Here is a 19,588-nt window from a genome sequence, read left to right as displayed (position 1 = left end):
CCTTTATTTTCCTGATAAAAATCCAGCATTTTTTTCCCTTATGAACAAGATCTACTTAAAAATATATGGAAATATCTATTACACTTGTATCAGTCCCTCAGTAGCTTTCTCCTTGCTTCTGTGTTTTAAGCAAACTAATGGTTGCTTCCTTTTGTTCACTCATAATAGCTGCAGTGTTACTGAACTGGTGCAAAGATTTAAATCCTATACACACTAGTTTGAGAGTGAAAAGTAAACTCTCCTTTCAGTACAACTAAAACCCTGGTGACCTTTGAGAGTAAGCCCCCCCCCCCGGAGTTTTCTTCAGGATCAACATGCCTCAAATGATACCATTAATTAATTAGTTCCTGACCTAGCAGAAACAGAATGGCTGGTTTTTGCTTTGCTGCTAGAATTGCCTTTTATTGCTTGTCATTTCTGCAACTGTAAAACTGCCTCCTAAAAACAGAATGAAACAAAAGTGAGGAGAAACTGGTCTGACTCTAAGGAAGGATTTAATTATTAAAATCTTTACAGAGATGCCAGAAATAGAAACTGATGAAGGGGACTTCAAGTATGCAGCGGCCACATGGGAGAGAGCAAGAAGCAGGCAAAGAGCCATTTCAAAAGGAAAGGGCAAGGCAAAAAATACTACACTGCAAAGACAGCCTTATAAAGTCTCCGTGGCACTCGGTGCCGGAATAAAACTAGTTAGCAACAGCGATGTTATCTGGGTTCTCAAAGAAGCCAAGTCCTGTAAGGGTCCGTTTCAGACTAACCACTCATTTGGAAGCACTAAAGTCTCTCTTTTCTTCTGCCTTAGAGGACAGGCTTCAGTTGCAGGCCATGCCTGTTGGGAAGGATTCCCCCCTCCCAATGAGGAACACATACCCTGCCGGTGCTCCACCCTTTCTGTGGTTTCCTGAACACTTTGTCGTAGATTTGCTGAAGATCATTGTGAGAAACCCAAATGTGGTAAAATGCAAAGATAAGTGACCCTTTTTGAGAAAGAAGGCATGTCAATAAATACAGGTTGTGGGAGCAAAGCTGCCACTTCTGTAGCCTTGCAGCACCTTATTTGCAAAGCTTTCGCAAGCAATGCAAGAGCACCGCAGGAGAGCGAGCTCCCCACCCATCATTTCATCTGTGATGATGCAGAGGATACCTCCCTCCTTTCCACACTCCAGCAAAAGGCAATACTGCTTTGGCCTTTAAATAAAGATGCCCATTTAATGCTCTATATCCATCCTATAGCAGAGGGAGGAAACTGCAGGCCTACTTGTAACGTCACTTGCACAAAGTTGGCTCTTCTTACCTGCTTCGCCCGCTTGCACCGCTGTGCAAGATTCTCATAGCTGTTCCCTGGAGACTGGAGAGAGGAGAAAGGGGAAAAGGCAAAGGGCATCCAGATGGCCATTGGGAAGAGAGTGGGAAGATAGGAGCCCCGGCCTTGCCCCTGCACCGCTTTATTTCCTCATTGCATTTCCATTGCCATGAGGAAAAAGATGGGGAGCTGAAAACCTCATCCCTTCAATTGCCAGTGCAGAGTTAGGGATGGGGCAAGGAGGGGGAAACTCCAGCGGGCAGGCAGCAGAACAAGGCCGGAACTCCTGTCAATGGGAAACTGCTGGATCCCCTAGCTCCAGAGGAAAGACAGCAAAAATGTTCCAAAGCAGGAACTGGGCCAATAGTTAACCAATTTAGTTTCTCAAACCCCAGAATCTTTTTCTGTATTTGCTATGCTCTGATAACTATAAAAAGATTATTATTTTTTAATTCTGTAAATGAAATTGCATGAAGAGGATGTTAGGTTAATGTTATGAGCATGAATACACTGGTATTTGTAATCTCCAAATCCCAAACTCCTTGACAAGCAAATGAAGCCACTCTTTGCGTGCTGATCGAACGCCTTTCTGGAGCAGCCTGTATTGACTCTGTCATTACGCCTAAGCAATTTTTGGTGTGTAAATTTTAATCTGACATCCAGGGTAGATCATTAAGTAGCCAGTAGCATTACATTCATTGACATGTCGAGAACTTTACCATGTCAACTTGTCTTTCAAATATATTTCTTGACTAACGCTGATTTTCTTTTCCCCTTCCTCTTATCCACTACTTTGCATGTGAATGGATGAAAATTTATTGTATGTGTAAATGATATAACAGATTATCACCCTTAAATCCCCAAAGAAGAGATAGGATAAAGAGCTATTGCTCTTCTGACACAATTATTGCTACCAATTATTACCCAGACAGCTGAGATTTGGGGCCTTCTGTAGAAAAGGTAAGTCCACATATTTGTCTGATCAGACATGAATTTTTTTATTTTATTTTATTTTATTTTAATTATTTATAGAAATGATAGGCTTTTCCTCATAGCTGGATTAAAATGCTATCCACCAGTCCTGTATCTGGCAGAAAAGTTTGCTGGCATAAATTGTGCTGTCCCCATTGCCAATCTCTATTCTGCCACAAGCTGTCCTAACTTATTTACTGCAGGCCAAATTGAGAAAAGGGATTGATGGATTTCCCTGGAGCCTGTCATTCCTACTACAACTTCTGGTAAAAAAAAAAACACATCTGTCCCCATAATGTTGTGTGAGGTGGGCTTAAATGAGTATAGGTGGGGAGGGTGGAACAGCAAGTTTAGCCACCTGCCTATGCTAGCCCTCCTCTTACCTGTCAGCTGGGCTATTTCTGAAAAACATATAGTGCTCTTCTGAGAGAGTATTAAACATATTCAAAAGTAGCCCAGCTAATAGGTTGTAGATATAGAGGAGGGGTTGCAAGAACTATTAGGAACATTTGGGGGATCATCCCAGTGATTTTCAATGGCGTGTGCTATTCTATTAGCATGTTGTGGATTACCTTCCTTGCAGACTCATGCTTAGGAAGAACTCACATCTGCCTGTAGCCTAGGAATGAAGAAGGACAACTGAAAGCATGGTCAATAGTGAATGAGCTCAGTCCACCTGGAAGTAGCCAGGGGACAGACATGGAGAACAGGTGTGCTAGAGCAAACTTCAGAACTGCAAGTTGTAAATGGCCCACATGTAATAACAACAATTTTCACCCTGACATTTTGTGCTGCCAGAACCAGAATGGAGGGGGCAAAATGGTGTCCTCCCCCAAGTGGGACATAAATAACCAAGGTGCATTGAACAAACAGCTCTATGACATTGGTCCTTTTTTTTTTTTTGCCCAGTCAGGGTGACAGTTTTTTGCACAAATTCTCAGAAATAATTCAACTAATAAAAACCATTAAAATACAGCCACACAAACTATCCAAAGAAACTAAAAAAACTTGTAATGCATCCAGTTATGTCAGAACATTGGGATGGCAAAGTCCAGCTCTCTTTCCTGTTCTAATCAACCTTCTGTGTGGCACAGGAATGGCACTCTTTCCAAAAAGGGCTAAACCTGTGTCCATAAGGAGCCCATTTAAGACTGACATGTACTATGAAAGAATCAGCCAGGCATTTTGCAGGTAGAAGCCTGGCGTTTGTCTCTCCTGCAGCTCAAGCCACAATGGCCCCAGAGGACAGTGACCAACCACTGGAAGGGAGGGGAGCTGCTTTACAGCTGCCTAAAATGGCCAACAGGAGCTGGGCAGATCCCAGCCTCTGACCACTGCAGCAAACAAATGGTCAGTGCCATATGGTATCCACAGAAAAACCTGTGTTGGGATAAGAGGGAAACCAGAACATAACTTTAAGGTGCTCAACTATAGGCTGAGGATGAGATGCAGGCAAGATCATTACCATTTTGTTTTTGTACCCATGTGTGTAATCTATCACAGTATCACTAGTGAATGGATGATCTTGTCTGATTATGAAACACATGATGTATCCTGGACTTCAGAAGCTACTGGGTAAATTTCTCTGGCTGTGGAATGAAGGTCTTAGTTAAGATGATATAAATGCAAGTTATGGAATCAGGAAGACATGCCAGGGAATATTTTATTCATTTATTTATAAATTTATTCACCGCCCATCTCTGCCTCATGGGGGACTCTGGGCGGTTTACAATAAGATGAAGTTAAGGTTTAAAACCATTCCAATACAACAATACAATAAAATAAAAATATAATAAAAACTAAGTGGCAAAATATTTTAATCAGTCCACGAGTGTAACAGGCCCCTCAAAATCACTTAGGGTACTAGCCGTCCCCAGGTATAACTATTCCCCCTCCCACTCCAAGCCTGCCAGCAAAACCAGGTCTTTAATCTTTTTCGGAAGTCCAGGAGCGAGGGGGCCTGTCTCACCTCTGGGGGAAGGATGTTCCAAAGGGCAGGAGCTACAGCAGAGAAGGCACGCTTCCGAGACCCCGCTAGATGGAACTCTTTTATAGATGGGGCCCGTAACATGCCCTCCCTGCATGACCGGGTGGGGCGGGTCGATGTAATAGGGATGAGACAGTCCCTCAGATATCCTGGTCCCATGCCATGTAGGGCTTTAAAGGTGTTAACCAACACCTTGAATTGGACCCGGAAGCAAACTGGGACCCAGTGGAGCTCACGCAACAAAGGTGTTACGTGTGCAAATCTTGGAACGCCCAAGATTGTTCATGCGGCTGTGTTCTGGACCAGCTGAAGCTTCCGGATATTCTTCAATGGTAGCCCTATGTAGAGCGCATTACAGTAGTCTATATGGGAGACGACCAGGGCATGAGTGACCGTTCGAAGGGCTTCTTGGTCCAGGAAAGGGCGTAACTGGTGCACAGCCTGAAGTTGTACAAAGGCCCTCCTGGCCACGACTGCCACCTGCTCTTTGAGCAGGAGTTGTGAGTCCAAGAGGACCCCCAAGTTATGCACTGGCTCTGTCTGGGGCAGTGCAACCCCATCCAGCACTAAAGATGACAAGTTCCTGGCACCCAAGGTGCCGTTAATCCACAGCCACTCCATCTTACTAGGGTTCAGTCAAAGCCTGTTGTTCCCCATCCAGGCCCCCACAGCCCCCAGGCACTCAGAAAGGGTGGTCACGGCATCACTTACTTCACCTGGGATGGAGATATACAATTGAGTATCATCTGCATACTGATGATACCTCATGCCATGGTGACGGATGATCTCGCCCAGCGGTTTCATGTAGATGTTAAAAAGGAGAGGGGAGAGTACTGATCCCTGCGGCACCCCACAAAGAAGGGGCCGTGGGGCCGATCTCTCCTCCCCTATCAACACCGATTGGGACCGGCCCTGGAGGAAGGAGGTGAACCAGTGCAAAACTATGCCGCCCACCCCCAACTCCCTGAGCCGACCCAAAAGGATACCATGGTCGATAGTATCGAAAGCCGCTGAGAGGGCAAGAAAAGCCAGGATAGATGCACTCCCTCCATCCCACTCCTGCCAGAGATCATCCATAAGTGCGACCAATGCCATTTCCATCCCATAACCAGGCCTGAAACCTGACTGAAAGGGGTCTGGATAATCTGTTTCATCCAGGATCCTCTGGAGCTGCAGCGCCACCACTTTCTCAACCACTTTCCCCAAAAAGGGGAGGTGGGAGACTGGGCGAAAGTTGTCCACTACGCTAGGGTCCAGCGATGGTTTCTTGACAAGGGGGCACACCAGCACCTCTTTGAAGGCTGCTGGGAATACTCCCCTCTCAAGGAAGTATTTACCCTCGCTTGGACCCAACCACACGTCCCCTCCCAAGCTGCCTTCACCAGCTAGGAGGGGCATGGGTCTAGCTGACAAGTGGTGGCGTTTACAGTCCGGAGGATCCTGTCCACTTTCTTGGGCTCCACAGGCTCAAACCATTCCCGGATAACAGAGTAAGAACGTCCCCCAGGCATCTCCCCAGACACTGCCTCACGCTCAGAGTCCAACTTGGACTCAGAATATCCATTCTGAAAGAAATGTATAGGAGGAGGGGTACCTCCTGTAGGAAGAAAGGTATGTGTGTGTGTCAAAAAAGTCAAGATGGTACCTGTGCAATCAAAACCTTGCCCCGTTTTTACATGCCTTGCATGAGTAACATACATGAAAAAAGGACAGGACTTCAATTGCATTGGTGCAGATGCTATCTTTACCTTTTTGACCCCTCTTGGGCGGATGCCCCTGTATATGTGGTATGAGTACAGTGTAGAGATATGAGAAACTGTGGTGTGCTAGAACACCTCTCACAGAAGCCAAAAAAACAGAATGGTGTGAACAACAGTAAGACAGAAGTTACTAAGAACAAACTTTATGGGATTTAAATACCGTAAATGGGTAAAACTTTAGTGCTCTAGACTTTCATTTAGTGCTACATTCAGAGGCCATCCTGTTTTGTTGTTACTCACTGGAAACTTCTGTGTTCGTTTTATGTCTGTTTTTACTCTGCTCACTGGGATGCACAATTGTCCACTAAGCAGTTTATGACTAAGTATTTGGTAGTGGCTGGTTATGTAAAACTATAGTCTCTTGCTGTGTCTCTGCATACAAACTACTAACCTGATCTTGTTACTCAATCTATGCACAGTATTTATAAACAGGTTTCAGTTACAAGTGGTAGAAGTTTTTAAGCCCTGTATTGTAGTTGATGGAATCAAAATGTGAACAGAGGAACACTTTTCTGTGTCAAGATGTCCCTCTAGTGGTAAATATTTGTTAAGGGTAAGAAAGATAAACCATCCCTGTGAATAACTGCTCTCCTTTGTTAGCTCACTTTTTAATAGCAAATCCAAATAGCAATGGTGTTTCTGTTCTAATCTACAAATGCAATTACACGATTCTTTGTATGTCTTGGAGTTGACTGCCAATTCAGTACTGTATGTGCATTTTGCTATGTTCTATTCACATAGGACCAAGTTAAGGGCAGATCCAGACAGCTGGTTGAATGTGGTATCCTCCAATCCAAGAGGCAGCCCAAATACTTCAGCACAAGTGTGCTCTGTCCATACCCCCCCCCCTTCTTTTCTCCACCTCCCACTCTGAAGTAGGTAGTATTCCCTTTTCTCACCCCATCTCTTCTGAAAGGGTTGAAGCTGCTGTTTTGCCACTTAATACCTTGTTGCTTAAGGACTGAGCATGAGAAAACGTTCATATTTTCAACTATGAGCTACCAATGAAAATGCACAAAGCATCTTTAAAAAAGCCCTTGTGTTAATTCATTATTCTACTATTTTGAATTTACTTTTAATATTTTAAGCGCCAGCAGGGTTGCTGCTAACCTTACTTATGGATAAACCTGGATGCAAACTGCCTGAACTGTAGATTCCATTAATTTTCTCTGAAAATGCCTTTCTTTAATTTCATAACTGATTTTACCAAAGAATTTAATGCAGTCCTCCTTACAGGGCTGATAGAAAAATTCTCCAGGTTGATTTTCTCTGCTTATGAAAATGGTAGGGACCTCCCCATATTATTATATCTGATTTCCAGGGAACTGCTCAGGCTCCCAATTTCCTACCTGGTTGGGCAAATAACAACTTCTCTCCTTAAGCATTTTGTTTTGGGAATTCTCCCTCATGACATGATGGGGAGGAGACTCTCTGATATTGGCATATTTTCCTTTTAACTCCTGACGGTGAATTGTTAACTCAACCTCTTATTTTAACCAAGAAGCCTACAATATTTCCCCTCTCTAAGTATTAAAACAAAATTCTAATGATTTTATATTGTCACATATTGCATTGCATGTATTTTTTCCCCCAATCATCTGCCTATCCAGGGACAGTGCATACTGATGGTTCACCAACTGGGTGTTTTTCTTCCCTCCCTTCCCAACTGCATCTTCTTCACTGGCAGGTTGTCTACAGAAAGAAAAACGACAGGACAAGTGGTGGAAACATACAGGAAGATTATAAATGACAGACATCATCATCTGGGATTCTCCCTAAAGCATAGGGAACAAGGCATAACCATTGCATAATACAGTAAAACGCTTATCTGGAAACAAGCCAATAGCCATAATCTGTGCACTCAAATTTTACAGATGTTCCAAAACCAGCTTAGGGTCCAAATATTTAAAGATCACCTCCCTCAATATTACCTTACTGAAGCACTAAATTTCAGCTGAGGAGGCCCTGCTGATAGTCCCATTCATGACAAGGGTAGGGCTTTCTCAGGAGCAATTCTCAGCTGGTGCCCATCCTTTGGAATAACCTACCACCTCCAGAGATGTAGATGGGCCCTAACCTGCTGTCATTTGGAAAGGGTGTAAAAATTATTCTGTGTCCTAGAGCCATTGGGGTTTAATGTAGTTTTATTACTGGATTTCATTTTTATTGCTTTTATGGTATTATTACAATGATTTTATGATACGGTTTTATTTGGCATTTTTGTGGCTGTAAACTGCTGAGAGTCACTTTGAAGCCGGCAGAAAACAAATTATTTAATAATAAACAAACACTGGCATAGACTATTTTGCTTTCAGTTAGGAACTTCCTCCTTCTGGCTTGGTCCTTTAATCCTGAGACACACAGTTTAATAGCCTGGGGCTACATGTGACTCGCTGAAGCCTTCAGTTTGGCCTTGCACAGCTCCCTAAAGGCCCGGAAATTTAAAAGTCTGATGTGATAGAAAAGGAAAATGATTAAATCCATTAGGGTTAATACTGCCTGCTGTGTTTAATCAAGTAATATAAATTAATTCAATTAAAATTTATCTCTTGTCTTACCACTATCCTTTATCCTGGCACTGCCTACCTTTTGGAGTGTGATCTCTGGTATCCCACTCAGTGTGGCCTGTAAACCCCAGACAACTGCATGCTCCTTCTGTAAGCAGTCCTCAGCATGCTTGTTACTTGATCACTACATGTCTACTCATGAATAATAATAATAAAAACCTATCCCAGATATAGTAGTGAGTTAATGAATATGATTAGAACACATAAAACATGTTTTCTTTTTTTGGAGGGGGGAACTATATCCTGAGGTTATGCTGCGGGTGCTGTGGGTTAAACTGCTGAGCTGCTGAGCTTGCCGATCAGAAGGTCGGCGGTTTGAATCCCTGTGACGGGGTGAGCTCCCATTGCTAATCCCAGCTCCTGCCAACCTAGCAGTTCAAAAACATGCAAATGTGAGTAGATTAATAGGTACCGCTTCGGTGGGCAGGTAATGGCGTTCTGTGTAGTCATGCCAGCCACATGACCACGGAAGTGTCTACGGACAAACGCCGGCTCTTCGGCTTTGAAATGGAGATGAGCACCACCCCCTAGAGTCGGACACAACTGGACTTAATGTCAAGGGAAACCTTTACCTTTACTAACTATATCCTATAGAACAAAAAAGGTTCTAGTAAATATGTGTAAGCATAAATAGATGACGTGCTTCAAGTTATTTAAAGCTGGATCCCAGAAACGAAAATGCTGAAAACTATTGTTCTAAATAATTTGAGAAAAGGGAATCACTCACCAAGAGTGCTAATAACTGTTTCTATGTAGGCATTCTACATGAACCAGCAGTTTTCTTGCAATAATATTTACTACTAAATTTAAAAACCCAGCCAATATTCAGGCAGCTAAAGAAAAACACACACAGCTGTAATGCTTTGAACACGTTTTTCTCCACAGTGCACCCTTCTGATGCATGAAATGAGGCACTCACCATGAAATCAAATCAGACAATATGAATTGCACACAGTGTTTCTAGTAACTCACATACCTTAATTTATGAGAATATTGTAGAGAAGCTACTGAAAGACAGTGAAATGGGCATCAAGACTCTCAAGACCAGCTCAAAGTTGTGACAGCATGTTTAAATTTTTGACCTTAACAAACAAACAAACAAACAGAAAAGGAAGAATGGATAGGAGGAGAAAGGAAGAACAATTTTAAAACAGTTAAGTTCTTAAAGGTCAGGATGCCTGGTCAAGATTAACCTGAAGGTAAATTTCTAAGTATCTTCTAAAAGGAGAAAAATTCAGAAGCATAACAGATAAAAGGTTATGAATTCCATCACCATCCGAAAACTCCAAAAGGGCAAATGAAATAGGGATGCATGACTCTCCCAAAAGTCCTGCCGCACATTCACAATGAAATTGTATTTAACTGTTGGGATAGAAAGATAGAACATAGGCTATTTTTTAAAACTCTTTCACCAACATCACACAAGATCCTGGACCCTTTCTTTGCAGCAGTTCCTAACAGCACAAGAAATCACTATCAATCTCTATCTCCAATCAACCTCTTCTTTCACAGCAAAATAATATAGAAAAACTACAAGCAATAACTCTTTTCAGCTTTATTCCACCAGCTCAGCAAACACAAATGTTTGATCAGAAAGGATACCAACTGACTAGGTCCAAGGCAGCAAGAGTATGCAATACAGCACAATTTAGGAGTTTCATATTTTTATTAAAAATCAGTTATAAAATACAAAATTATCTGTGTGTATGTATGCATGCTGTGTAAATAATGCCCTGTATATATAAACCAGGATTTTGATGTCTAAAAAGAATGAGAATGGGCACATCATCCTTTTCAAATTATCTGTATTTTTCAGCAAACATCATTATGGATAATTTCATTTCTTATACCCAATTATTGAAAATGTAAAAGCTTTCTTTCTTTTTCTAAAGTATTTCACAAAATATTCATAAATATTTTACATGCAGGAGGGAGCAAACACAGACATAAGACAATACCCATAAATGCATGAGAATAGCATACCCAAGCACTTTAGTCTGGTATTCATTTAAGATACAATTGATTATGAGCTGCATCTAAACTTAATCATACTTAAGAATAAGCCTACCCAAATGAATGGGACTTAAATTACTGATGACTTAATATTGCAATAACTAATTTAAGTCACACTGATTTCAATGGTTTTACTATATCACTGGCTCCAACCTAATTATATACAGTATTACAATATCTAGGACCAGCCAATGTCAGATCTGAATATAGAAAATGCACACTCTTTTTTAATGAATCTATGCTTCCTAATTTCTTGGAAAATGCACTCAAGTGTTTTGCTATTTACAAGTTAAAGAAACTGAGCAGCTTCCTACCTTATTGTTGACTGTCAAGAACGGCAGTTCTCTGATGCTGTTTTTTTTTTAAAAAGCAGCATTTTCTACCTTTCAACTTACTTTTCAAAGTTCAAGCTTCCTAATGTTCTTGCTGCTACAAAACTTGTGTTGTTTGGAATCCTGCTGCAATTTAAATCCACCCAGAACACTTTCTCTGATAGTTGTTTACATTTCCATGTCTCAGCACTATCATTGGTTGGAATAATACCTTCTCTCTGCCACATGTGATAGTTAAACAGGAAGTGGGCTGTTGAGGGGCTGTAGGAGGTTTCCTGTTGTACAGTCTGTAATATACACATACATGCTTTGATACTCAGAAGGGCGCTGATAAAACAATCACTAACCTAGAAGAAGGAAGCAAAGCAGAAGAAAATATATTTGGCTTTGAAAGAGAAAATGAAACAGCACTGCAATTTTCCCACTGCCAGAATGATCCAGCCAAGAAAAAAGATGAGGATGTTTATAGAACAACATCTTTAAAAATTGTGCATTTATACTGCAGAATGATGGACCTGAACTGCTACTACTGCATTGTGAGATGTTATGAGTCCATTCTGAGCAATGGGCATTGGAGACAGATGATGCAGCATATGAGACTGGATGGGGAATACAGTGTAAGAAAATCGGCTGAAATAAGTAAACCAAGCCCAAATGGGTACAGTATTTACAAACTTGAGCAAATGATGAATGGAAGATAGTAAGTTTTTAGCTTGAAAAATGCATTCATCGGAACTACAACTGTGTTTTTCACTTAGCAAGTGGCTCAGGGACATCAAATGAAACTATGATATATGGCAGACTCTGATCTCCTGAATATACCTGGCTCTTGGCTTTGTATATAAATGACCATGGCAGCTTTTGCCAAAAGTACTTGAGTCTTTTTTCAAGGCACAGCTGACCAACTGGGAAAGAGGGTGCTATGCAGCACCATCATGCCAATTCCTTGAATTCCCTTTATGCTTTGGAGCCCAGCAGTAATTGAAAAGACAACCATCTTTTCTGCACCAGACTGCCTGCATACAGAGGTACAGAACATATAAAAATTTCAGAAACGGCTGTTTCTTCCCCTCATCCCTACGTTAAAAGCTTTTGAATAAAAGTATTAAAGATAGAGGAGCTCTGACCCTCTGTGCCCTGGAATATCCTAAGCAGCTGCTCAAAAAAAACCCTTCTTTAAATGACTGTGGGAGGCAGGTAAAAGTATACTCCTAAAATATTGCCACAGTTCTCTGCTATTTGCTCAACAATCTTGTTCTTTTCTGTGTTTGTTTTCCAGAAATTCTGAACACACAAAGAGAAGCCTACAGAGTGGGTAGGATGGACAGCCATATACATAGGACTCTTTCTTGAAATAATTCTTGAACACTGGCCAGTATCAATGGATAGAACACTGTCCTGCTGCTGAACTAGTGAAACTTACATTAGCTACATTTATGTACCGAACTTCAAAATACCATCCAACAATCCATGTTTCTTGTAAACTTCAAAAGATATCCCAAAATATGTATGAGAGCAAATGTGTATTAGGCAGCCAGCGTGGTTTAGTGGTTAAGATGCTGGATCAACACTGGGGCGTGCCTAATTGTACTGTATTCTTAACCACAGAAGCTCCCTGTGTGATTTTGGACCAGCCACTTTCTCTCAGCCCAATCTTATAGGATTGTTGTGGGGAAAAAGATAGGAGGAAGAACTATGTATGCCACCTCCTAAACTTAAACAAAAAGTGGGGTATACATCTAACATACAAACAAATAAATATTGTGGGCTGGAAAACAAGAGATAAGAAGCAGTGAAAATATCAGAGAATTATATAAATAGATGGAATTATCTGGACCCCTCTGTAAAATCCAGGAACAAGGCAGGGCTATTACAAAATAAAAGCATTAAGTGGACACATTCCAAATCATGGAAAATACTGAGAATGAAATATGTTCCTGAATTTTTTTTCCATTGGCACTTCCTCACAGAGTTTTGCACAGCTCTAGCATCAATCCTGAATCACTTTTCAAGCTCTTGAGCTTCAGTGAGGCTTCAGACATCTTCATAGTTCTTTCAAGAGGAAAGATGGCTTCATACCTTTGCAGCTGCCTCTCATAAGACCTGCCTGGAATTTTTGGCTTGCAACAGTGTGGAAGAGCAGGCTGCTTAGCAAAATTGCAGGTGCCTGTGCTGCCTTCTTTCCCTCCCCAAGCGTCAGCACAGCAGAGTTGCCAATAAAGCTGCAACCTTGACACAGGTTGGGGGGGAGATGTGTGTTTTGGAGCTCTGCAGCTACCAGCAAACAGAGTACAGCAGCCAAACAAAAGAAGGTGTTTTTCCTTCAGGAGTGGATGGTCCGAAAGAGAGGAAAAGAAGTATAGCAGCACAGCAAGACAAAGCACAGTGTAAAAAAGGTGTAAGATAGGAGGAAGAACTCTACATGCTGGCCATTAACAGAAAAAGAAGAAATCTCAGAGAGAGGGGAGTTAAGGCAGAACAGGCAGAACACAGTATATAGGTAATTGTAAGAGAGTAATAGTAACAGTATTGTCATGTTCATCGTTCCAATGTTCTGAATACATCGTAACGTTTCTCATGTCACTTTCCTGATACGTGTTTGCAGAGTGGAGATTTCCAGCCGTGCCAGGCTGTAATCTCATTACTGTAACTGTGGAATGTATGTTTGGGTTATGGAATGTCTTCAAGGTTACTTTCTCAGGCCGATGTGGGCAACCGTTGCTAACACCGGGGAGGGGGTGGTTGCTAAGCGGGAGCGGGGGCGGAACTGGGTTTGAAGCGAGGGTTTTTAGTTTGTATTTGGTGCGCTTTTGCTCATTCTCAGCTTTCTTTGTATTTGCACACTATTCTTTCAATAAATCAGTTTTCATTAAGAACCTGCTTGTGAGGCTGAGTATGTCAGAATAGGCAATCATTACATAAAGCTGAGAATCCTAAAACTCTTCCCACTAACCTCCTTCCAGGAGGTTACTGTGAGGAAATAAAGTTAGTGATGACTGAACCTACTTCTCACTCGGGAGAGAGTGAGGATTCCAGCATGGGGGAACCGGATTCCATGAGGCAAAGAAGGGAAAGGACCCTCACGCCGGAGTCGGAGGAGCTGTCAGAGACCTCAGACGCCAGCTCAGCTACTGCGAAAGCGGTAAAGTCCAAAGTGGTCAGGAAGGACGAGGGAACCTGGTCCGGAACGCCCCAGGCACCTGGGAAGCCAAAGTATCCGCTGTCCCCAGAGGTGGCCATAAGGGTGAGGAGTGGGTCGGACGTCTCTGAGGCCAGTGAGAAATCACAGAGATTGGAAGCCAGGGTAAAGTCTCTGGAAGACATGATGGCAAGGATGTCATTTGCAAGGGGCAGCCAGGATAGAGGAAGGAAGGAATATCGTTACAGATGGTTGTCTCCATCTGTTTCTCCTTCCCCCCCCCCCGAGCGTGAGGAGGAAAGACCGGAGGAGGTACTGGGGGGGATCACCACCGCGCAGTCCCCGGCGGGCGTCCCCGTCGCCCCCGCGGCGGGCCAAGGATGCCGGGAGGGAACGAAGCAGAGATTGGAGGAAGAGTCCCAAAATCGGAGCTGCAAGTCCCCTCCCCCCTTGGGAGAAGAGGTCTCCAGAGCCCAGGAGGAGGGCTGGGAGGAAGGAGAGGAAGAGCAGCCCGCAAAGAGCCAGGTATAGGGATTTCAATGTTAAGTTTGATGGGGATCCCACAAAACTGTCCTTCTTCCTGACTAATGCAAAAAGTTATATGGAGGAATTTGGGAGGCTGTTCCCTTCGGAGAGGGCGAAGATAAACGCTGTAGCTACCCAACTGGAGGGGAGGGCAGCTGACTGGTTTGTCCAATTAACCGAGATGGACGCCCTGGAGTTGGATGATTTCAGAGACTTTCTGTGGGCGCTAAAAATGCATTTTGCTGACCCGTTAGCAAAAGAAAAGGCTAAGGTGGCTTTGAGGGAACTGATCCAAGGATCAAAGTCCGTGGCAGATTATGCCCTAGAATTCCAAGCCCTAGCGGCCAAGGTGGATGATTGGTCGCCAACCACGCTAATAGAAATGTTCAAAGACGGAATGAGACCCGACTTACTGAGATGGGCGTTAGGAAGGGCAGATCCGCTCACCCTATATGACTGGATTCAACTAGCGGCGAATGTCGAGCAAGCCCAGGCTAGGTTCGCACAAACCAGGAGCGGTCCCAAGCAAACGGCCATGGCAAGGACAGCTAAACCACCGGCCACCACTGGCAGAGCGGGACGTATGGGCTGGCAGGAGGAGAGGGAGAGCCGTCTTGCGAAAGGGTAATGCCTGCTATGTGGGAAGGAGGGGCACCGAGCAGCGGCATGCCCACAAAGGAAGACCGAGGAGCATCGGGAAAAGCAGTCAGAGAAATCCCCCTCCGGGCCCAGGAAGATGAAGGCAGCGATGGCTGAAACCGAGGCTGAGAACGTTCCTTTCTATGGGGACGAAGGGGAGCTTGAGCCGTCTCAGCCGGCGGGAAACGCCAGCCACCTGCCCTAAGAGGCGCCGCTGGGCAGGTGGTAGAGGAGGGGCGCAACCACGCTTCGGTGAGTGGAAACTTCCCTACCCTGACCATGAAGGTGAAATTGGGGTCACGGACACGGACTGTGGAAGTGTGGGCAATGGTTGATTCGGGGTGCTCACGGTGTTTAATGCACCCTGACGTGGTAGCTGCATTAGAGTTACCCACGTTCCCTTTGAAACGGCCCATGATCTTCACCCAATTAGACGGATTATGGCGGGGGGGAAACCGGTGACCCACTCCACAGGGATGGTGGCATTGCAAATGGGGAGCCACTGGGAGAAGCTGCCTTTTGTGGTGGCGCCTATGGGGGGCCCATTTGTCATTTTGGGGATGCCTTGGTTTGTTCAGCAAAACCCACACATAAATTGGGTGCACAGGACTGTGACTTTTGCAGATGGATTTTACAAAGCCCCTGAGGGGGATGAATTGGAAAACGGCAAGGTGGGGAGGGCGGCAGCAACAACTCCGCATCTCCTTATGGGTCCACTGGACGGACTGCCGGAGCAATACCAAGACTTTGCAGATGTGTTTGGCGAAAAGGAGGCGGATCAGCTACCACCACACCGCAAAACCGACTGTGCCATAGACTTTATCCCTAATGCAAAGTTGCCTAAGCCAAAAATTTATGCTATGACCCAGAAGGAACTGGCAATGCTAAGAGAGTTTATCGATAAAAACCTAGCCAGGGGTTTTATCGAACCAGCCAGTTCCCCAGTGGGTGCTCCTATTCTATTCAGACCCAAGAAAGATGGGACTTTGAGATTATGTACGGATTTCCGTGGATTGAATGCAGTGTCAATATTAAATAAATATCCCGTCCCATTAATCAAGGACATGTTATCACATCTGGCGAAGGGGAAAATATTCTCTAAGTTGGACCTGAGGGAGGCATATTTCCACATTCGTATACGAGAGGGGGATGAATGGAAAACTGCTTTCAATTGTCCTCTGGACTCTTTCCAGTATAAAGTGTTACCTTTTGGGCTGGCGGGAGCACCAGGGGTTTTTATGCAACTGATCAATGAGGTCTTGCATGACCACTTATTCAAAGGGGTCTTGGTATATTTGGATGATGTGTTAATCTATACTGAAACAATGGAGGAACATATAGAACTGGTCAGACAGGTGCTCAGCAAGCTTAGGAAGGCTGAACTGTATGCTAAATTGTCCAAATGTGCTTTCCATAAATCTCAAATTGACTATTTGGGTTATAGAATTTCAGACAAGGGTATTGAAATGGATCCAGCTAAGATTGAGACCATTCTGGCATGGGAGGCACCACGCACATGAAGGCAACTTCAAAGTTTCCTTGGTTTTGCGACATTTTATCGGTCATTCATCAAGGGGTTCGCAGAAATCGCCCTGCCCCTCACTGAGTTGCTTAAAACTAAGGGGCAGGGGGACACCCGGAGATCAAAGAATCCGGGGGCATTACTAAAATGGACGCCTGCATGCCAGCTGGCTTTTGACAAGCTTAAGAAACTATTCACTGCAGAACCCATTTTACAGCATCCAGATCCTAACAAACCATTTGTGGTGCAAGTAGATGCCTCTGATTTTTCCGTTGGAGCACTCCTGCTACAAGCAGATGAATCAGGATGTCTAAAGCCTTGTGCTTATCTCTCTCGTAAATTCTCTGAGACGGAAAGACGGTGGCACGTCTGGGAAAAAGAGGCTTTTGCTGTTAAAGCTGCTTTGGACACTTGGCGCCATCTGTTGGAGGGGGCTACCCATCCTTTCGAGGTTTGGACTGACCACAAAAACCTCGAAGCACTCAGTGCGCCTCGTAAGCTAAACCCAAAGCAAATCAGATGGGCTCAATTCTTTAGCCATTTTGATTTCAAGTTAAAATTTATCCCAGGGAAAAAAAACTTTCTGGCTGATGCACTGTCCCGTAGACCCCAAGATTCCAGCACTGTACCTGATGTAATAGGAACTCTCTGGACGGAGCCACAATTGAGTCTGGCAGCTGTGACTCGCAGCCAGACTCGTGCGCAGCAACCAGACACTTCAATTTCAACCCCTCCGGGACGGTTGCCAGTTCCCTCAGATTTGCAACACCAGTTTCTTTCCCAATTGAAATCTGACACTTGGTTACAAGCAAATTTACACACTGTTGCTTTTGACGAGGGTTTGGCTTGGAAGAATGATCGCCTCTATGTACCTGAAGTTTTACGCAAAGACGTTTTGCTCCGTTGCCATGACAACAAACTAGCGGGGCATTTTGGATTTGTTAAAACACTTCACTTAGTTAGGCGCCAATTCTGTGGCCAACGATGAGGCATGATGTTAAAGACTATGTTGCCTCCTGCCCTGTTTGCGCTGCTTCCAAATGGAAGGTGGGGAAGCCTCAAGGTTTGCTCCAACCAGTCGCCAGTCCCTCTCACCCCTGGGAGGAAATCTCTATGGACTTTATCGTGGATCTACCTCCAAGTCAGAGAAAAACTGTGATTTGGGTTGTAAAATACTTTTTCTCAAAGCAAGCCCATTTCATTCCATGTGCTTCCATTCCCTCAGCACAGCAACTCGCCCGCCTCTTCTTTGTACACGTGTACAGGCTCCACGGAAGCCCCTCCCGTTTGGTGACTCACAGAGGCACACAATTTACGTCGCAATTTTGGCGGGCTTTTATGAAATTGGTGGGCACCAAGCAAGCGCTCTCCACCGCGTCGCATCCTGAGACTGACGGAGCCACGGAGGCACTTAATTCCATACTGGAGCAATATCTGCGGGCTTTTGTGAACTATCAACAAGATAATTGGGTCAACCTCCTGCCATTTGCTGAAGTCGCCTACAACAATGCAGTGCATCAGAGCACTGGTCAGGTGCCATTTCGCACTGTCTTTGGTCGGGATTTCGTGCCCATCCCTGAGCTGCCGCAACCAACATCACCTCCTTCTTCCCCTGCAGGCTGGGCAGCACATCTGGGAGACTCATGGCCTAAAATCAAACAAGCTCTCGCCAATGCCCAGGCTGCTTACAAACGCCATGCTGATACCAAACGGGCACCTCAGCCACCCTTCAAAGTTGGGGATAAAGTTTTCCTCTCCACAAGGTTTATCAAATCGCCCCAACCATCTAAGAAGTTGGCACCAAAATTCGTGGGCCCCTTCCCTATTGTGGCTCAAATTAATCCTGTTACTTTTAAGTTAGATTTGCCTCATAATCTTAAACGTTTGCATCCCGTTTTTCATTGCAGCTTACTCAAACCCTTCCACCAGTCGGATCGCTGGCACCCACAACCCGCGCCACCTCCCCCCATTATGATTGATGGCCAGCAACACTTCGAAGTCCAGGAGATTCTGGATTCTCGTCGCCTTCGTTCTACTTTGCAATATTTGGTCCGGTGGAAACATTTCCCTCATCCTGAGTGGGTTGCTGCCCGCGATGTTCACTCCCCTCTTCTAGTTACCCATTTTCATACTGCCTATCCTGCTAAACCTGCTCCTTAATTTCGCAATTTTTTTAAGGGGGGCGGTATGTCATGTTCATCGTTCCAATGTTCTGAATACATCGTAACGTTTCGCATGTCACTTTCCTGATACGTGTTTGCAGAGTGGAGATTTCCAGCCATGCCAGGCTGTAATCTCATTACTGTAACTGTGGAATGTATGTTTGGGTTATGGAATGTCTTCAAGGTTACTTTCTCAGGCCGATGTGGGCAACCGTTGCTAACACCGGGGAGGGGGTGGTTGCTAAGCGGGAGTGGGGGCGGAACTGGGTTTGAAGCGAGGGTTTTTAGTTTGTATTTGGCGCGCTTTTGCTCATTCTCAGCTTTCTTTGTATTTGCACACTATTCTTTCAATAAATCAGTTTTCATTAAGAACCTGCTTGTGAGGCTGAGTATGTCAGAATAGGCAATCATTACAAGTATAGAGTATAAACTTGTCATAATATATTGTAATAGTAATTATCATAGTAATAGTATAGAGATAGCAATAGAATATAGGAAGCACATATCACTTTTATATGCTTGCTTTTACAAAATAAAAAATCTCCCCAACCCTTATAGGGAGGTATAAAGAAACTACAGGGTCCACTGCTTTTGTGTTTCTTGAGTCTGGATCAATCTAATAGGATATAGTTTAAAAAAAACCCTGTGATCACTGGTGTGAGAAGTG

The sequence above is a fragment of the Candoia aspera genome, chromosome 3 (genome assembly GCF_035149785.1).
Source record: "Candoia aspera isolate rCanAsp1 chromosome 3, rCanAsp1.hap2, whole genome shotgun sequence".
Taxonomy (NCBI): Eukaryota; Metazoa; Chordata; class Lepidosauria; order Squamata; family Boidae; genus Candoia; species Candoia aspera.
The sequence above is the reverse complement of the archived record's forward strand: the minus strand, read 5'-3'. Positions refer to the sequence as shown.